The sequence below is a fragment of the Pelodiscus sinensis genome, chromosome 14 (assembly GCF_052426305.1).
Source record: "Pelodiscus sinensis isolate ZL-2025 chromosome 14, ASM5242630v1, whole genome shotgun sequence".
Taxonomy (NCBI): Eukaryota; Metazoa; Chordata; order Testudines; family Trionychidae; genus Pelodiscus; species Pelodiscus sinensis.
The window spans coordinates 36,016,649-36,035,725 of NC_143065.1; the positions used below are offsets into that span (position 1 = coordinate 36,016,649).

General features: G+C 41.9%; 1 long non-coding RNA gene across 4 annotated transcripts in view; it reads right to left on the bottom strand.

The window, feature by feature from the left end:
- Window positions 1-19,077, bottom strand: part of LOC102451360 (uncharacterized) — a 154,442-nt gene that overhangs the window by 75,612 nt on the left and 59,753 nt on the right. For 2 of the 4 annotated variants that reach the window (XR_332318.5, XR_001368554.4), the window contains exon 6: window positions 4,296-4,400. The exons of the other annotated variants lie outside the window; for them this stretch is intronic. This is a non-coding gene — a long non-coding RNA (uncharacterized LOC102451360). The remainder of the gene's footprint in view (window positions 1-4,295; window positions 4,401-19,077) is intronic. 4 annotated transcript variants of the gene reach the window in all.

The window sequence follows — 19,077 nt, forward strand, 5'->3', positions numbered from 1 at the left end:
GACCACAATCCCTTAAATTACAAGAATACCAACAATTTTTTAAAAAAAGTTCTGACTAAAGGATACAAGTGACTTCTTTGATCTTATCCCTGGAATCCCCAACAAAACCAAACTTCTGTACCTGAATAGAACACGAAAACCCTTGAAGCCTCCTGAACTGATAGAAGGTTCCCTTTGCTCATGTCCCATAAAGACCTGATCCAGTTAATATTAAAGCCAGTAGAAAGACTCCCAGTGACTTCAGTGGCAATTGGCTTCTGCCTGAAGTGAGGCAAGAGTTAAGCATTGCTGTGTTTTGAGTCTGATATAATGCACAGTAGGAAAACACCTATTGAGTTCAATTGGTATTGGATGAAGTCCTTGCATTACAGTTAAGCAAAAGCTGGTAACTGGCAGTTCAGATTTGTTTGACTACAAAATAAAGATTTGGCAACTTGATTTACCTTTAAAAAGACCCAAACTGAAATGTTTGACTCATGATCCAAGTTTCTGAATCCTCACCCTACCACAGTGGTCAGGATTTCAAGATCCAGAGTTTTGATTCAGATCTTCGTTTGGACAAGGAGTAGCTATGGAGTCGCTTTAGGTGTGGATCCAGGTTTATGTGATTTGTCCTTTTCATGTGTGTTCATTTTTTTTAATTGTATCCTTTGGTATATATGGTTGTGACTATTTTCTTCCACTATTTGATCTGAGGAAGTGGGTCTGGCCCAGAAAGCTCATCATCTAATAACCATCTTGTTAGTCTTTAAAGTGCTACATTGTCCTGCATTTTGCTTCAGCTACCCCAGACTAACACGGCTACAGTTCTATCACTATTCCCCGATCCAGGTTTAGATTCACAAAACATGTGTTCAGACCCCAGGCTTAACTTCAGCCATTCCCACATTCTAGGTTTGCTACTCCCTTATCTTGTGTTCCTCCTCATATCCTTTCCCACTTTCTTCTCTATTCTCTTTGTCCACATATTGTTAGAGACTTGTGCATTTCAAACGATTCCTTGTGGAGAGAAAAAGAAAGAGGAGAAGCTGCTGGCTGCTCTTGTTTATATATATCTTGGGTGCCCCATACTCCACTGGTGATTATCTGACAGCAATGTACCAAAGCCCTGAGGATTGTTCGACTCTGCTAACATACCTCCCACGCTATGTTCTCTCTCAAAAAATTTCCACTGCCTGAAATCTGCTACCTTATTTATAATAGTCATTCACAACCAACCATATAACATCAGCTGTACTATGCATTTTCTACTATAAATCCAGAACACAGATTGGATTGATCACATTCTGATTCCATTGTAGAATTTAACAGTGTGCCAGGCCATATTTCCAAATGCACAGTATGTACCCTTATGCAAAGCAGTTCCTATGCACATATGCACTCGCTTTCTGCTAGAACTCACTATTGTCTTTTTTCTACTACAAATAGAGATAACTCTACTATATCTTAGGGACAGGACACTTTTGTCTTAGTAGGACTCTGATATTATTTAGCTTTTTTTTTTGGTGCAGTCACAATAATTGCTAAGTTACATAGGGCCTTCGTATACTGGAACCATTCAGATTTTATTGTTCCTTAACTTCATGGAGCCAGGTTTGAATCTAATTTATGTTGGTATAAATCTGAAGTAACACTGTTAAAACAAAAGGCACTTGAAATTTACAAATGAACTCAGAATGTGGTCCGTGCTTTTTTAGATGATCTAAAAAGTTAAACAAAAATTCATCTGAAATTGGGAAACTTAGTTGTCAGTCTTCTCTCACTTTAAAACAGTAAAGCCAATTTGTTTACAATTTGAAAAGGAAGCAAGAGGCTCTCTCACTACATCTTTGCTCCCAATTCGTTTCTCATATAGCTGGGCATCTGTGACATCCATGTTTTGTAAGTACCCTTCCCCATGGACAATACAGGCAGTCCCCGGATTACATGGATCCGACTTACATCGGATCCCTACTTACAAACGGGGTGAGGCAACCCCGCACTAGCTGCTTCCCCCAGCAGACCAGGGAGACACGAAGCTAGCGCCCCTCCCCCCCAGCAGACCAGGGAGACGCGGAGCAGCTTTTCTCAGCAGACACCTCAGCTTGAGAATAAAGGACTGAGGGAAGTGAGGTGTGGGAGAATAAAACTGAGCTCTGGAGAAATGTTTGGCTAGAGTTTCCCCTACAATATGTACCAGTTCCGACTTACATACAAATTCAACTTAAGAACAAACCTACAGTCCCTATCTTGTACGTAACCCGGGGACTGCCTGTAGATAATTTTTCAAGAGAGACAGGAAAGCCTATCTTCTGCCTTTCTGAGATGAGAATCAGGTCTGCCAAGGTAAGCTAAGCTTTAGCTTAGAGAGGATTTTTATGGCTGAGTTATAAAAACCCTGGAAACGGGAGTTTATGATAAAACCAGTGGCTGATCCTTAACTATAGCAGTATTCTTGGTTACCACTACAAAGACAGGCTTTATGTTAGAGGGCAGTAAAGCTAAATCTGCCCATAGGACATTAAATGTTAGCATCTAGTGCAGACAGTTATATTTTTAGCACAGGTGCTCTCTCCAAATACACTTGGCTTCAAGAACTCGCCTCCTCTTCAAAAAATTGTTTTCATCTGTAGCACTGGAAATGTTTCTATAGTTGTGAACAACTACATTTGATTAAAATCTGTCAGATTTATCTTCTTAGCAAGGAGAGAAGAAATATGTGTTTTCCACCAAAAGGAAATCAATGTGTCTTTATGATAGATGCAGACAAAAACTGGGATGGTGTCACTTTAAATAGGGAAGCAGGAAGAATGGGCAGCCCACCAGATATTACCATTAGCTGCTGACATAATTACTATGAGGCAAAGCCCCAGTTTAAATCTTCTAATCCATGTTTATAGGATTGTCTTACAGTCACTGACCTAATAGTTATTACTCAGACTTTTAAAGCGACAAAATCTTGTGTGTCATCCCTGTACCTTTCTTTCCTTTACATTTCTTAATCAATGCCGCTTAGGGAAATCTCCAAGCCAATGATTTTGCCAATACCATTTAAAAACATTTTATTATATGACTAATATTAGAGTCATATTGGCTCATAAATTCAGCAAAATAGTAGTCATTTTTCTCAAACTATTATAGAAGTAGAAGAGAGTTTAAAACTGGTTGATTTGTTGGCCAAAAGAGATTTCTGTTAGCAGGTAGACACCAAAAATACTATTTTATTGAAACAATGAAGTGAAAATTTGATAATGGTTTTAAGTTGCTGGGTTTTAAATCATAAGCTGTCTGTGGTGCAAGTTTATTATTAGCCATTTTCATTGTCCCAGCTTCTATAAATCTCACCTCCTTATGCAAGGAGCTCTGCATACAAATATTGAAAGTCAGTCCCTGATCTGACAAGCTTGCTTTAAAAAAAAAAAAAAAAAGTGAGAGATGCTTAGTATTATTAATCCCATGGGGAATTTAGCCACAGAGAGATTAAGTAACTGGCCCAAAGCTGGACAGGCAGTTTTCAGCAAAGGCAGGAATTGTATCCATCTGAATCCCAGACTGCTGTCTTGACGTATGATACCACCCTCCCACTTAGAATGAAATGGAACTAGGACTTATTACATTCTTAGAGGGATGCACTGCCATTGATCTCTATGTGCAATTCCTCTGGATTCAGCTTGGTTTTAACAGATTTTGCCCAATACCAGATTATCTTGGCAATGGGAGGATAACGGCTTGTGTCAAATGGAGACCACTCTGTACCAAAACCAGGCAATGATTGTCCCCAAATCAGCCTATAAAAATAAGGGAGTTTTATTTCATAGGGCAGAATTGAGCCTAAGACCTCTGAAACTTAGATCATGAGCCTCTACCACATGGGCTAAAAGCTAGGTGCGTGGGTTAAACATGGAGATAAATCCAGAGAGATCAGTAACTCTTACTAAAGACATGATGGTACCATTCCTGTTTCCTTTCATTACAACACAGAAATTTAGTGCCAAAGTAAATCCTAATTTGAAAGACAGACATGGTCCTCGGACATGTCCACAGAGGACAAGAAATAGCAGAAGACAGTCCTCAGTGAGTAGAAACAAAAAATAGCTGTATGGATCGCTGTCGATTTACATAAGCTGAGGATCTGGCCCAAGGAGAGCCATTTTTTAACTGGATCTAAAATATACAGGAATTAATGGAATTACCCTGAAGCCTAAATGAGCCAGATTCTATAGATAAAACACTGTGTAAAATACGTACTACAAAGGAGTTCATAATTCTTTTTATATAAACAATAGAAAAACAAAAATCAAACTGGCCTGGCCTACCTTGTTTGCAGCAGACAGCACCCCACTGGAAGAATTTATGGGAGAGTGAGCAATGAATGGCCCAACAATCTTCTGAGAAAGTAAAAACATCTTGGCTGTCTACATCTGCAAGAGAAGCCTGAATTACCTGCCTATCCCTTTAAGCATTTTCAGATACAAATCAAACACAGATGGCCCATTATGTTTATGACCTCACTGTCAATTGCTGTAGATGGTGCATGCATTAATTATTGAAATAGTTTCATAGTATTCAACTTTTTAGTGCATACATTGTCACAGATAATTTCAACTTTCTGACTAGGAGGAGGTAGAAACAATTTTATGTATGAGAATTAATCTCTTGAATGTTATAAAAGCCACAACTACATTGGGTTTTTTATAATTTAATAAATAAATAAAAACCTGGCCTGAGTCCTCAAAGTCAACATTATGTTAACATTCCTTGCAATGCATAAACGATGCCAAAACCTATTACAATTGTAGTAAATTTTGATTACTGGAGTTGTTTGTTATTTATGTGTAGAAAATAAAGATAAAACTGGGAATAGCCCTCTTCTTTTCCACGTACAAATTACATCCATAAAGTACCATGTTTTGTAAACAATAAAAATACTTGATGGAGGCTTTCAAATTATTGTATCTATTTTAGCTGGAGTAAATGCTGCCTCTAGAAAGTGGCAAGTATGTAGTACCTGTTGAATGGATGTCCTGTTTATTTCTGCAGGAAAATAGACTGAGGCTACAGAGGCCAGTAAATGGCAAAGTCCAGGTGGCAGTAGTTGTTAGTATGGATGGAGGAGACATTTTGAAGCAGAGGGGGATTCTCAAACACACCTGCGGCATTTAGGTACCTCCCCATGCCATTGAAAGTCAACAAGAGCCTCACTCTTATCCCCTTAAAAGTTCCATTCAGACTCCAAACTGACCAGGAAGGCATTAGGAGTGTCCTGGATCTGGATGTGCCAGAGAACCTGAGTCTGAACAAATCAACACTCACAGCTCTTCCCCCCCTCCCTACAAATAAAAGTCAGATGGCCCATGGTGCACCCATGCACAACAATACAGGCATAGAGCAGCATAGCCCCCTGCCTACCTTCCTTTCTCCCTCCACTCTACACTGTGACTTGATGGGTTGAAGGAGAAGCAAGATGACTCCAGGTGCATTTTCTTGTCTTCTGGAGCACAATCAGCTGTGGGCTTTTGCAGGCTGCCTGCAAAGATATCCAGCTTTGTCTTTTGGGGCCACACTAACTGCAGGTCTTTGATCCTCAGGAGTCTGCCTTAATCCTTTGGGTTTGTTCCCTACTGGAATTGAAACGGATCCAAACCATATTCCCATACAGTCACAGATTTTATGGCAAGAGGACCATGCAGTTGGGCCTTCTGAATAGCACAGGCCAGAGAATATCATGGATGGCTCCTATATTTAGCCCACTAATTTGTGGTTGAATGAGGGAAGTGAGTCTCAGTTTTTCCTTACTACAACACCTTTTTCTACACCAAATTTACCTGGGACTCTTCTCTCATACAGCCTGCACCCCTTTCCTTTTAGCAATATGAGAAGGGTAGATAACCTGATGGGTTGTGAACATGTCAGATTAAGAATTTATAATCTAGCACACAGAATTATAGGAGAGGCTGGCCTCACTGGGTCACCCAGGGTCCATGTACCTCAGTAAACTGTCTCCAACAGGGCCTACACCTGTGCTTATGAGGAAATAAAAGTCATACAAGTAGGTGGTTATGGCATAACCAACCCTCAAGGATGCTTCTTCCTAGCTCTCAGTTTGTGAGATTTGTTTGTGCCATGAAGCACGAGGGTGTACAGCCATTCTGAAGCTCTTTTTAAAAATATTTACTATCAGAACTCCAAATAATTCTAGTGCCCATATACATTTGCAATTTTTTTTAATTCTTCTAAGAGCTGGCCCCACTGACATTGTGGTAATAAGGTTCACAGGCTAGCTGTAGGCCTTGTGGAACACTATTTCCTTTTATCTGCCTTTTGAGGCTCCCTAAAAATTGCCAGAGTTACTGTCTTTGAATTCTCCTTTGGGATTTAAATGTTTTCCTGCCAGTGAAAGGTAATTAGAGAGCTTTGGAGAATGAAGTCCTCTATTTGTCCCCAAAATAGATACAGAATAGGGTTGCCAGATGGTTTAACCAAAAAAAACTGAACCCCCCCCCCCCCCAAAAAAAAACACCAGGGAAAAAATTGTTGGGGGGGAGGAGAGGACTCAGTTATGAAGCAAAAAACCAAAAATAATAAAATAGGTTAAAACAACGTGGCCCCTTTCAGAGTGCCTGCAGAGTCAGAATAGGGATAGGAAGAGGGGAGAAGTTAAGCACTAAGACCCAGGGAAAGCATTGCTTCCCCTTGGTCTTTAGGCTTTTTGCCAGCAGCCATTTTGTGTTATTCATCAAGCCAAAACACAGCTTCCCTGCAAAACCAGGTAAGCAAAGGGTCCGGGGGATGGGGTGGGGCTCAGTTGCCAAGTGTGTCATAGGGTTGCCAGGTGTCCAGTATTTTCACCTTCTGGCAGGGGGGAAAAAAATCATTAAATACCAGACATTTTTGGTGTCTGGTATTTTCTGAATTTTTTTTTTTAAACCAGAGAGGAAGCAAAAATACCAGACACCAGGTCAATGCCGGACACCTGGCAACCCTAATGCAGCATGGCCTGTGTGGGTGCAGAAAGGAGAGATGGTCTAGTCATAGAATTTGAGACCAGAAAAGATTACCAGATCACCTCATCTTACCCACCCCACATGCAAGTTAAAAACAAGATAAACAAGCACTTTAGACAAGCCATAACGCTAACCCTCTAAGAGCTAGATACTACCCATAAGTTTAGTAGCCAGCAACTCTTTCACAGAATACTAGAATCTGAGAATACTAGAACTGGAAGGGACCTCAGATCATTAAACCCAATCCCCTGCACTCAAGCACCATCTAGGATTATCCCTTATGTCTATCCAACCTGCTCTTAAATATCTCCAGTGTTGGAGAGTCCATAACCTCCCTAAGCAATTTATTCCACTGTTTAACCACCCTGACAGGTAAGAAGTTTTTTCTAATGTCCAACCTAAATCTCCCTTTCTGCAATTTAAGCCTATTTCTTCTTGATCTCTGATGATAGGACAAGAAGCACAATTTTTCTCCCTTCTTCTCCGCCTCCTTGTAACACCCTTTTAGAACTGCTATCATGACTCAACTCCCCCCAATCTTTTCTTTTCTAAAACACCCTCTATAATTTCTTGCCTGCAGTTTGGGCTTTTATAAGAGCCAAATCTTTCTTTGCCACACCCCTAAGGAAGGAACCACAATGAGCACAGGGTACTTTTTTGTATTTCTACGTCTAGACAGCCCAAATGAATTATTTTCAGCTGATCAGGGAACTTTTCTTGAAGGCCTTGCAAAGTTATACTAATACTTTGATAACCCAACCAACAAGCACACAGAGATAAAATATAAAATCTCTCTCTCCTCAGCCACCCCTGCTTTTGTCCACATGTAGACTTCCAAGTCCTCCAAGATTCCAACATTCTTTTGTAATTATCTAACCTGATTCTAAGGTAGGCCATAGCATAGGAGAGGACTGCCTGAGTATGGTACTCATCCACACCCATTGGCTCTGCTAGAAATTCAGACTGAAGGCCTTCTGTTAAAATGAGTGTTGTTGCTGCAGATCATGTTTTCAAAACAGGAAAACAATTCCCCTTGTACTAGGAACTGCTTCAAAATCAAGGATGTTTAAACACTGATGAGCTATTATCTGAGTTTCATTTCACAGGATCCCATGCAAATCTAACCAGATCCAAGATTGCTAGGCCCTGCAATTCCAAAAATCCTGATATCGGCTTTCCAAAATCATGAGACTGTTTTGTTTTCTTAATTGGGATTCTTTTTTATTTTGCCTCAGGTTTGGAGGGAGGGGTGTTTGACCTGTAGGGTTTAGACTTCTAAGCTTTTATCTGCATCTACAATAGCTAGAAATTAATTTTAAAAGAAAATGAAAGCAGAGATTTCCAACTTTGTGACTTCAGGAACTGGAGTGTAAGGAAAACCACCAAATATAATGATGACACTGCAAGAGATTGCAACACTGCACATTCCTTTCTTGTCTACATTGTAGGAAGGTGGTTTATTCCTGGTTGAGTTTTTGTTCCTTGATTTATCTATTTTTGTTATAAAAAACAAAGAAATGCTTAAAAGAAATTATAATTTGGATGGATGCTTGGTTCTATAGCTGTTGACTGTTCTCTGATTTCCTGAAATGAAACTAAAGTATAGAATATCACAGCTGTAACATGTCTGGGATGGGTGGAGCTCTTACTTTGAGAATTTACACTGATCGCTTTTTCCAATGTTGAGAAAACTTAAGCGCACATTATTTTTAAATGAGGTCTATATTTGGTACAATACCCACCATTCTGTCAGTTCTAATTTTAGAGGGCAAGGAGCCATTCTGGCACTCTTGTAGACTTGTCTAATTTTAAAATAGTTGAACAGCTGATAATGATCAAAGAGAAAATTTATGATCCCTTGAGAGTTTTTCACTTTAAAAAGTCACTGTTTATTGTTCTGAATATGATGTCATGCAGGATGTCATGTTTTAAACATGCAACTATGAACAAACAAAAGGAAGTTTTTCTTAACACAGCACACTATCCACCTGAGGAACTCCTTGCCAGAGGATGTTGTGAAGACCAGGACTTTAACAGGATTCAGAAAAGAACTAGATAACTTCATGGAGGATAGATCCATCAATGCTTATTAGCCCCGATGGATAGGAATGGTATTCCGAGTCTCTGTTTGTCAGAGGCTAGAGAGGGATCATTTGATGATTACCTGTTCTGTTCACTCCCTCTGGGGTATTTGTAATTGGCCACTGCTAGATGGACCTTTGGTCTATGTACATTCTTATGTTCTTATGTCATAGTATATGATGAAAAGAAAACGTGTCATCTGGGGTTAAACATTTATGACCTGCTTCTTGGTCAAGGTGGGGACTTCAGGGACAGCAACTGGGCATAAACGCATCAATTTAGAAACTGAGTCAGGTGACATTTTCTCCTCTTTCCAATGGATAGAGGGAAAGAGTAATACTTACTACCGGCCTACATCATCTCTCAGTTACTATCCATACCCACAGGACCAATAGGTGGTAGAACAAAAACTGTTCCCTTTCCACCTACTCTATACATGGATTAAGTAGACAAGTCACCTCATTTAGCTCTATGAGCCTGAAAGTCTAGGTAGCCCATGGAATGATAAGTTTTATAGCAAGAATAAGGACCTTTATAATCATTGAGTCTGACTTCCTGTGTAACAAGCCTGAGAATCTCAGGGATTCCTGTTACAAGCAAGGGGAGTAAGGGAGGTTCTTGGATTCCTGAATAGGTTCATAGTTGATAGATTAGATTAGATTAGATTCCTGAATACCTAAATGGGTGTGTATGGGTGTATGGGTGTGTGTGCGTGTGTGCATGTTGTATTTAAAACTGACCCTAGTTCCTATTACAGTGTGTGTAATACTGAGGCTGTCAAGTAGTTTTCCAGCCATTCACTCATCAGTGATATGAGGACTGGTGTGATGAGGGGAAGTTTTTTTTTTTTTTTTTTTTTTTAAAGGAGGGGATTAGAGTGGGTTGGGGATCTGCCCTGTGCTGGCCCTTTAAGGGTAAAAATACAGCCCTGGAAGAGGGCTGAAGAGGTGGAGCTGTGGAGCCAGCAGCTGTGGCAGGTATGAGCCAATTAGGGCCCAGCTGAGGAATGTATAAATAAAGGCTCCTGAAGGGGAACAGGAGGGACCTGACTGTTAGGGAAGCTAGTGGCTTCTTGAATTAGAAGAGGGCTGGGGAAGGGCAGGCAAACTCCCAGGTTCTATGACCTGAAGCAAGGCTTGAGAGCAGTAGAGAGGCAGTTATGATAGGCAAAGGGAGTAGGTCCACACCCCCTTGCAAATGATGAGTGGCCATTTCAAACTGAAGTTTGCCCCATGTCAAGGACTAGATAAAGACTGGGTTACTGAAGCAAAGTAGACATAGGGGGTTGGGAGTTCCCATAGGGGAAGGACCCCAGAGTGTGGAGGCACTGCAGTAGGGCAGTACCCAGAGGAGGCTACCATGGTCTGGGAGGGATGTTGGTCCTAACCAAAGGAATTGGAGGAAAAATAGGTAATAGTAAGTGAGACACCAACTGAAAAGGGGTGCTCCAGACATGAAAAGCTAATTCCCAGAGGGTCCAGCAGGAGCACCCCTGGAGAAAGGCCCTTTGTGTTCCGGGGTGGGGGGGATGTTTGTAAACAATTAAAGGCTCCACACAAATACTTGAGTACTAGACACAAGTTTCATCTGCATAGCTCTACACTGCATCTGGGAGTCATTCTAGGCAAAGAGTGTTTAATGAATAACTTTACAGCAAGAAGCCTTGCAACTTCCTATAAATATTAGGCTTTCTGCCTTCCTTCTGAAATATATTAACAGCCTCAAGAGGGATTATTGATGCTGGCAACTAAGTTGAAACAGCCCTCAGAAGTTCCTGACATTTTGTGTACATCATTAGATTTGTGTGTGTGTGTGTGTGTGTGTATATATACACAAGTGTTTGGAGTTTGGGGAGACTGCAGGACTAAGGGAAAGGAAGATTGATAAAGCAAAGCAATCGGAGTTATTTCTTATGCATGAAATTGATTAAATGCTTCACTAAATGGCTTATAAATTTGGCTCTCATATTTCTGTCACCCCACTGCAAAGATTACAGAAACTCCGTCTATAACCATGTTGTATACAATACCAAATTACAAAAGGTTGTAAAAACTAATGTTTTGTTTAAAGTTTTGAGCAGGACCATATGCCTTTGCTGACCTTGAGTAAGCTATTTTAATTCAAAACATTTCAAAGGGAGAAGAGAGGAACAAATCCATCTGCATAACAAAACCAAACTCACATTGTTTAGAACTTAGTACCATGTAGCATAACACACTTATTCACTGGCATAGAAATATATATTGAATGCTCCTTCTACTTGGGTATTATAACTTTATAGCTACCAACTGAATGTGGTGTGATTTCTAGGAGCTCAGGCTTCCCCAAGCTGAAGTGGTTCTATTATTTTTGTGCACTCTTTGTCATCAGAGCTATCTGTCTAGGGGCTTATTTGGTTCATGTCACCACATGACATCATATGTGCTAATGGATTTATCCTCACAATAGCACTGGGACGTGAGGAACTATTATCTCCAAAATAGAGAATGTTTGGAGGAGTTGGTCTATGTTAGGGTGAGAAATAAGCAGCCCATGGGTCAGACACGATTCTCCAAGGTTAGTCCCTGGCAGCCTCCAAATGCTTTACTTACCTGCACGGCCACTTGCAGCTCCCATAAGCTAGGGATTGTCATTCCCAGCCAATGGGAGCTGCAGGAAAAGGCACAGACCAGGACAGAGCTTCCCACAGCTCCCATTGTCCAGGAACGGTGTTCTCCAACCAGTGCAAGCTGCAAGCAGTCATACCTACAGACATGCAGGTAAATAAAGCGCCAGTGGACTTCCACAGGCTAACCCTGGCAAATCACATCTGGCCCATGGGCCATTTACAGCTGGGGTCCCCAAGTTATGAATGGGTTACGGACCAAACACTTGGCCGTAACTTAAAATGTTCACAAGTCAGACCCCATTGAGTTACATTGCAACCGCGCTGTTCGTAAGTGTGGGTCACATTTGTAACTCGGGGACCGCCTTTACGACCACTTAATGGGAGGTTTGGTCATAAATGCGAACGGTCGTAAATCGACCGTTCATAACTCAGGGACCGGCTGTATTGCCCTGTCTTGGAAGGACCGTCTTATAGTGCCTTTCCAAAGAGAAGATGTAGGGATAATATTGAGCAAGACCTAAAACTGTCTAATGTGAATTACCCTCAATGGGAAACCAGGTGACAGACAGGGGTTGGGCAAATTGCAACAGTGGCAAAGGAAACCTAGAGAGGAAAGGAAAGTGTAACAGATGGGGAACTGAAGCACAGAGAGATTAAGTGACTTGTTCAAGATCACACAGGAATTCTGGCAGAGTCAAGAAATGACCCCAGATCTCCCAAGTCCCAGGCCAGGGCAAAAGTCCATCCTTTTGTACAGATTTAGAACTTCCCAATCTGCCCTGAGCAGTGCACAGATGCATCACAGCAGGAGCTAACAAACAAAGCAGCAAATCAGATAGACACAGTTCCTGCCCCGCTCTTCTCTCGCTCTGATTACTGGAGGGGTATCACTTCTTTCACTATGTTCTGAAGAGCAGCTCCCTCCACACTGTGGCCCCAATCCCCTAATCTGGTTTTGCAAGCCACGTTTTTTGTCCTTCTCTGCTCCTCTCTCCTTCCCTACTTTCTCGCCAGAGAGTATCGCAATGTAGGGCCTGCGTTCTCCCCTGTGGAGCCAGTGTCTGAGCAGAGGAATGAGGCGGGACATTAGTCCCCTATGTAGCTGAGTGTGGACTGTGACACTCTAGTCTCAAATGATTTATGAATCTTGCATTGATCTGACCATCTTGAAAACTTTGACAGGGGTTGGTAGCCAGAGAGTTCATCCCCTGGATTTCCTAGCAGCAAGTGGAGGTTTTGGTATATTATCATTTGAATACTTGGGCATCCAGGAGCATCTTCCTCCTGACAGTCACAAACATGTTCAGCCTCACAGGACCCTGGTTGTGGTCTGTTATTCCCATTTGACAGATAGGAAAAAATGAAATACACCCAGTGAAAATGGTTTGCCCAAGGTCATTTGTTAATCTCCATCAGCGCCAGGAACAGGGGGTAAAGTAAACGAGTGCATCTTGGTTCACAGCTCCAGCAAGAGCTGGCTGAGCTGTGGCAAAGCCAGCAGAGAGCGAATTAAAGAGCTGGCAGGGACCTGGGTTGCAATAGGACTATACCTGTAAGAAATTGTAAGTTACTTTCACCACTGGCCAGGAGCTAGACCCCCAGCTCTCAGTGCTTTAAGCACTAGTTCATGCTTTTTTTCCCCCTTTAGTTATAGAAATAAATAAATGATGTGATTAAATATTAGCACTAAAGCAGAGCTCCAGCAGGATAGGTATGTATGAAATGCAAATGTGAGCATGGGAAAATAATTCCTCTTTTTTAACTATAAATGCTTGTTTTCAGCAGGGAAAATGATATTTTCTTATAACATTTTACAAGCCATCATGTCCCCAGCAAGGATTAACATTTGGCATCGAAGTACTGATCTGGCAAAGAGCTCTCAGTAATGGAAGCTTTTTTACAACCGACTCTGTATTTCAAGTCTTGACTGACTTGACCTCTGCCCATTGCTAATCCTTCACTTTCTTGCCAATAGAAAAGCACATCTTGAGGGTGGGATGGCACCAAAATACACAGCACAGAGCATGGCTGGACTTCAGAGGTGAAACGAGAGCCACATAGGGAAAAAACACCAGATGAAGTACATGGAAGGGTTCCTTAACAACTAGTAGTGCATTAAATGCTGGCTCCAATATGGATGGAAAAGACTTTTTCCCAGTCTTGCCCATGCAATGCATCTGTTTCTTCATGGAGTATATTCTTTTGTCTGAGTATTGGCTTCTGTTATAGCTGTGCATAGGAACCCTAACTCCAATTAGTCTTGTCGTGCCTGGCTGTACAAAAACACTGTGAGACAGTCTCTGCCCCAAAGAGCTTCCAGCCAAAGTAGATAATGCAGAAAAATGAAGGATTGTGATCCCATTTTCCAGGTGATGAACTCAGGCACAAACAACACTTGCCCAAGGTTACCTAGCGACAAAGCTTGGAGATGAAACCAGATTTTCCAAGGGCCAATCCGATGGCTGAACTAAAAGCCCAAAGTAGTGGATTTCTACTGCGTTCATGGAGCTAAATAGTCATGCCAGTAAAATTCTAATTATTTTTCGTTCTGACAATCTGCCCTGTGATATATGCTAGCTGTTCAGAGAGGGCACATCTAAACAGCAGCGCTAAACTCAAAATAAGCTATGCAACTTGAGCTACGCTAATTGCGTAGCTTAATTCGAAATAGCGTATTTTGACATTTGGTGCTGTCTACACAACCGTTATTTCGAAACAGAGCACTCTTCCCCTGACTTCCCTTCCACCTTATACAATGAGGGTTACAGGAGTCAGAGTAAGAAGCCTGTTATTTTGAAATAACGAGCTTGCTGTATAGATGCACTCTACATTATTTCGGAATAACTGATGTTATTCTTAAATAACATTAGCGTGTAGACATAGCTGTTTTGACAGAAGCTAGTCATCCTAACCCTGGCAACCTGACATTTTAATGCCTTGGTGCCTGTAGTTTTAATACTGTCCCTTATTTGTGGACATCTGTCTAAAATGTCATCGCTTCCTTTATAAATAGTAAATGGCCAATGCCAGAACATTGCCCTATTGCTACTGTAAAATGCAGTCCCAAGACTGAAACTGCATCTCACAAACACTCTTTGCAACTATGAGAGCAGGGTGGTGACTCCAAACCACTTTGGAGTCCTACAAATATAAGCAAATAATCTTACGGGGTAGAGAGGGATCAAACAGGTGTGGAAAAAACATAGCTTTTTCTGAATCACATGCTCTACACCAGAGATTACAAGGGGGAAATGGCATAAGGGCCACTTTGTCTTGTAGTCTCAGAGGGGTAGCTGTGTTAGTCTGTAACTTAAAAAAAAACTTAAAAAACAATGTGTGGTCCTATAGTACCTAAGGCTATGTCTAGAGTACATGGCTCCGTCAGAGTCATGTAAAATAGTTTATTCGGCATAGGCAAAGAAGCGGGGATTTAAATAATCCCTGCTTCATTCAAATAAACATGGCCGCCGCACTGTGCCGACGATCAGCTGATCTGGCACAGCGGGGCAGTCTAGACACACCGCGGTCAACAAGGGAAGCCTTTGTCAACCACTCCAGCAAACCTTGTTTCACGAGGCATACCGGAGTGGTTGACAAAGGCTTCCCTTGTTGACCGCGGTGTGTCTAAACTGCCCTGCTGTGCCGGATCAGCTGATCGTCGGCACAGCATGGCGGCCATGTTTATTTTAATGAAGCGGGGATTACTTATATCCCCGCTTCCTTGCCTATGCCGAATAAACTATTTTACATGGCTCCGTCAACGGAGCCATGTAATCTAGACATAGCCTAAGAGACTAACAAAGGAGCCATGTAATCTAGACATAGCCTAAGAGACTAACAAAGGAGCCATGTAATCTAGACATAGCCTAAGAGACTAGCAAAGAAATGGGCTATGCCCACAAAAGCTCATGATATCATCTACATATTTTGTTAGTCTTTAAAGTGCTACCAGGCTGTTGGTTGTTTTTTAAGTTTTTCCTGTTACCGGATAACTCGGCTACCCCTCTGAAGCTAAAAAATATAGAGAGTATCATGAGCTTTCGTAGGCAGAACCCTCTTCTTCAGAGAAGTGGAGCAAAATGCACAGAAACCCCAAAATGTAATCATGCAGAGATCCTGAGTGGGGGGGAAATGTCCATTAGCCAGCTAAGCTTGATCTAAGGCTGCTTTTGATCAATAGAGCAACCTCTGGCCAGACCAAAAGCATCAGAGAACAGGGCCCAAAGCAGTTCAAGTCATTACTGTAGAATGTTATAGTATTATGTGTAATAACGAATGGTAAAAAGAAAATGAACTATAAAGACTGTAAACATTTAGAATCAGATTCCCCAGCCAGCCTCATCATGTAGCTGTAAAAATGCACCACAGAATAGGCAAACAACCTTTGCAAATTTTGGGGGCAGCCTGGAGGTGAACGTTGCCTGTGCATGTAATGATAGAATACACGGACTTAAATGGATTTCAGAATAATACATTACGTATCAAGTCTTTAATTGACACAATATTTTTAGGGGGAGCCACTTACATGTAGGATCTATACACATTATTTACAATTTCAGCAATAACAGTTAATGCACTGTGACAAAGTATATTGTTTCCAGCTTGTTATCCATTCATAACAAGGTCACTCTATTACCATTATTTTTGTGAATGTAGCTGTTACCTTGAGGCAAAAAGTTAATTGTAAATTACACAGGGAGGCTCACTGAGGGTTTTTAAAGAAACACGAGAAAACACTACTCATTGTAAGTAAGGTAACACCGCCATTTTATGAAACATTTCCGTTTAGAAGCGGAGTCATTCAGGCATATGCTTGTCAAATGCACCTTCAGATTTTTAGGGTACATCTACACAGCAACACTATTTTGAAATAACTTAGTCTGCATCTATACAGCAGGCAGTTATTTCGAAATAATGTTGAATTACTGTCAAGCTGGAGGACTTCTTACTCCCACTCCTGTAACCCTCATTGTACGAGGAATAAGGGAAGTCAGAGGAAGAGAGTTCTATTTCGAAATAAGTGCTGTGTAGATGCTCCCAATTTTGAAATTAGCTATTTCGAAATAATCTACATAATAATTGGCGTAGTTCAATTTGCCTAGCTTATTTTGAGTTAAGCCCTGCTGTGTAGACGCACCCTTAGAGAACTTCCTATAGGACAGAACAATCCAGTCTATATTTAGAAATACTTTAGCTAAAAGGAAATGGGCTTTCATCATTTTTCTCACTGTGTTTGGGCCAGAACACATTCCTCTCCCACCACCAAAGACATAGACAAAACTCTAAAGGCCAAACTGTGACGTTCCCTCAAACCCTGAGTGGATTCGACCAGTGTTACTCAGACTCAGAACATCTTAACTAGTAAGGTACCTAACTCCCAACTGATTTCAGTGGGAGTTAGACACCTAAATACCTTTGAGGAACTGGGCTTGAGCACATTTTGGTGACTGATCTTACCAGAGTGCTGGATAACAGTGCAGCAATATGAATTAACATGCAGCTCCTAATACCTGCTTCCTCCTTGAGCCATGGGAGAAATAGACTATGTACCTGCCCTCAAAGCAACTTACTTCTTCCTTCAGACCAGTTCAGCTACATGGGCCAGCACATAGAGGGACAATACAGGGCTCCATCCGCTAGTTCAGGAGGCAAAGTAATGGCCCTGGAGCAGTGGTTCTCCCTCCCACATACATCAGACATGGTTTTCCTTATGCCCTTTTAGTCCCCAATGCAGACCATAAGGTGGGTTATCCATTATTTTAACAGGTGCAGGCCCAATGTTAATTATCAGAGGTGAGTTAGAGATCTTCTTTTATGAGTATGCACAGAAAATATGCAAAGCGCCATACATACTTCCCTCCCATACCCACTCACGTGGCCAGTCCGAGGACAAAACACAATAGCAGACTCCTCAAGCATGAGCCTCCCTGTCTTCTCAAGTAATGTGTGAGCCAACTGATGTCCTTGTTCATACCATTTACATAAGAATTAAACTTGTAAATTAAATTAAGTTATGGCTGACCTTGAACAACGTTTCCTCAGCTCCCTCTTCCCCTAGCACCCTTACTCTACATCGATGACATCTCCATATTATGGACCCACGGGAAAGAGACCCTTGAAGAATTTCACAAGGATTTCAACAACTTCCACCCCACCATCAACCTCAGCCTGGATCAGTCCACATGAGAAATCCACTTCCTTGACACTACAGTACAATTAAATAATGGACAAATTTCCACCAAATATACCAGAAACCTACCAACCGCTACACTTACCTTCATGCCTCTAGCTTCCATCCCAGACACATTTCTCAATCTATTGTATACAGCCAAGCCCTAAGATACAATCATATTTGCTCCAAACCTACAGACACAGACAAACACTTACAGGATCTATATAGAGCATTCATAAAACTGAAATACCCACCTGGAGAAGTGAAAAAACAGATCGATGTTTTGGGGCCACTGGGTCAGGGCAGTGAGGGTATGTCTAGACTGCATCTCTCTGTTGACAGAGGGATGCAGATTAGGCAGGTCAACATTGCAAATGAGGCAGGGATTTAAATATCCTGCGCCTACTTTGCATAAAAATGGCTGCCGCATTTTACAGACTCAGCACTTTGTCGGCAAAAAGTGGCAGTTTTGAGGGGGATCTGTCGAGAAAGAAACCCTTTTTTGACAGATCCCTTATGCCTCCATATTTTTATGCATAAGGAGGCATAAGGGATCTGTCAAAAAAACCTTCTTTCTCGACAGATCCCCCTCAAGATTGCCACTTTTTGCCGACAAAGTACTGAGTCGGCAAAACACAGTGGCCATTTTTGTGCAAATTAGGCATGAGATATTTAAATCCCTGACTCATTTGCAATGTTGACCTGCCTAATCTGCATCCCTCTGTCAACAGAGGGATGCAGTCTAGACATACCCTCACTGTCCCAACCCAGTGCCCCCAAAACATGAGCCAGCAAGCCACTGGCAGCCAGCCCTCCACCACTCCCCAGGAGCAGTCTGCCAGCTCCCAGGAGCCTGCCAGGAGCCGGAGAAGATGGGCGCCTTCCTGGTCCAGAGTGGAGATCATGGACCTTATTCAGGTTTGGGGGGGATCCCCCAATGTCCATTATGCACTAGGCAGAGGAACATGGCTGTATATGGCAGGATAGCTGCAAGCCTGGCCTCCAAAGGCCACATTCGAAACCAGGCACAGGTTTACATGAAAATCAAGTTGGTCAGCAAGACCCCCAACCCTGGGCCCTGAGCTTCTCCTCCTCCTTCTTCCCCTTGCTTCCCCCTTCCAGCTCCCTCCTCCCAGGTTTCCCTCTCCCTTCTCTCACCCTCTCTTCCCCCCTCTCCCGCCTCCTCTCCCCAGTCTCACCAGAGTTTCATTCCCCCCACCCCAATTTTGTTA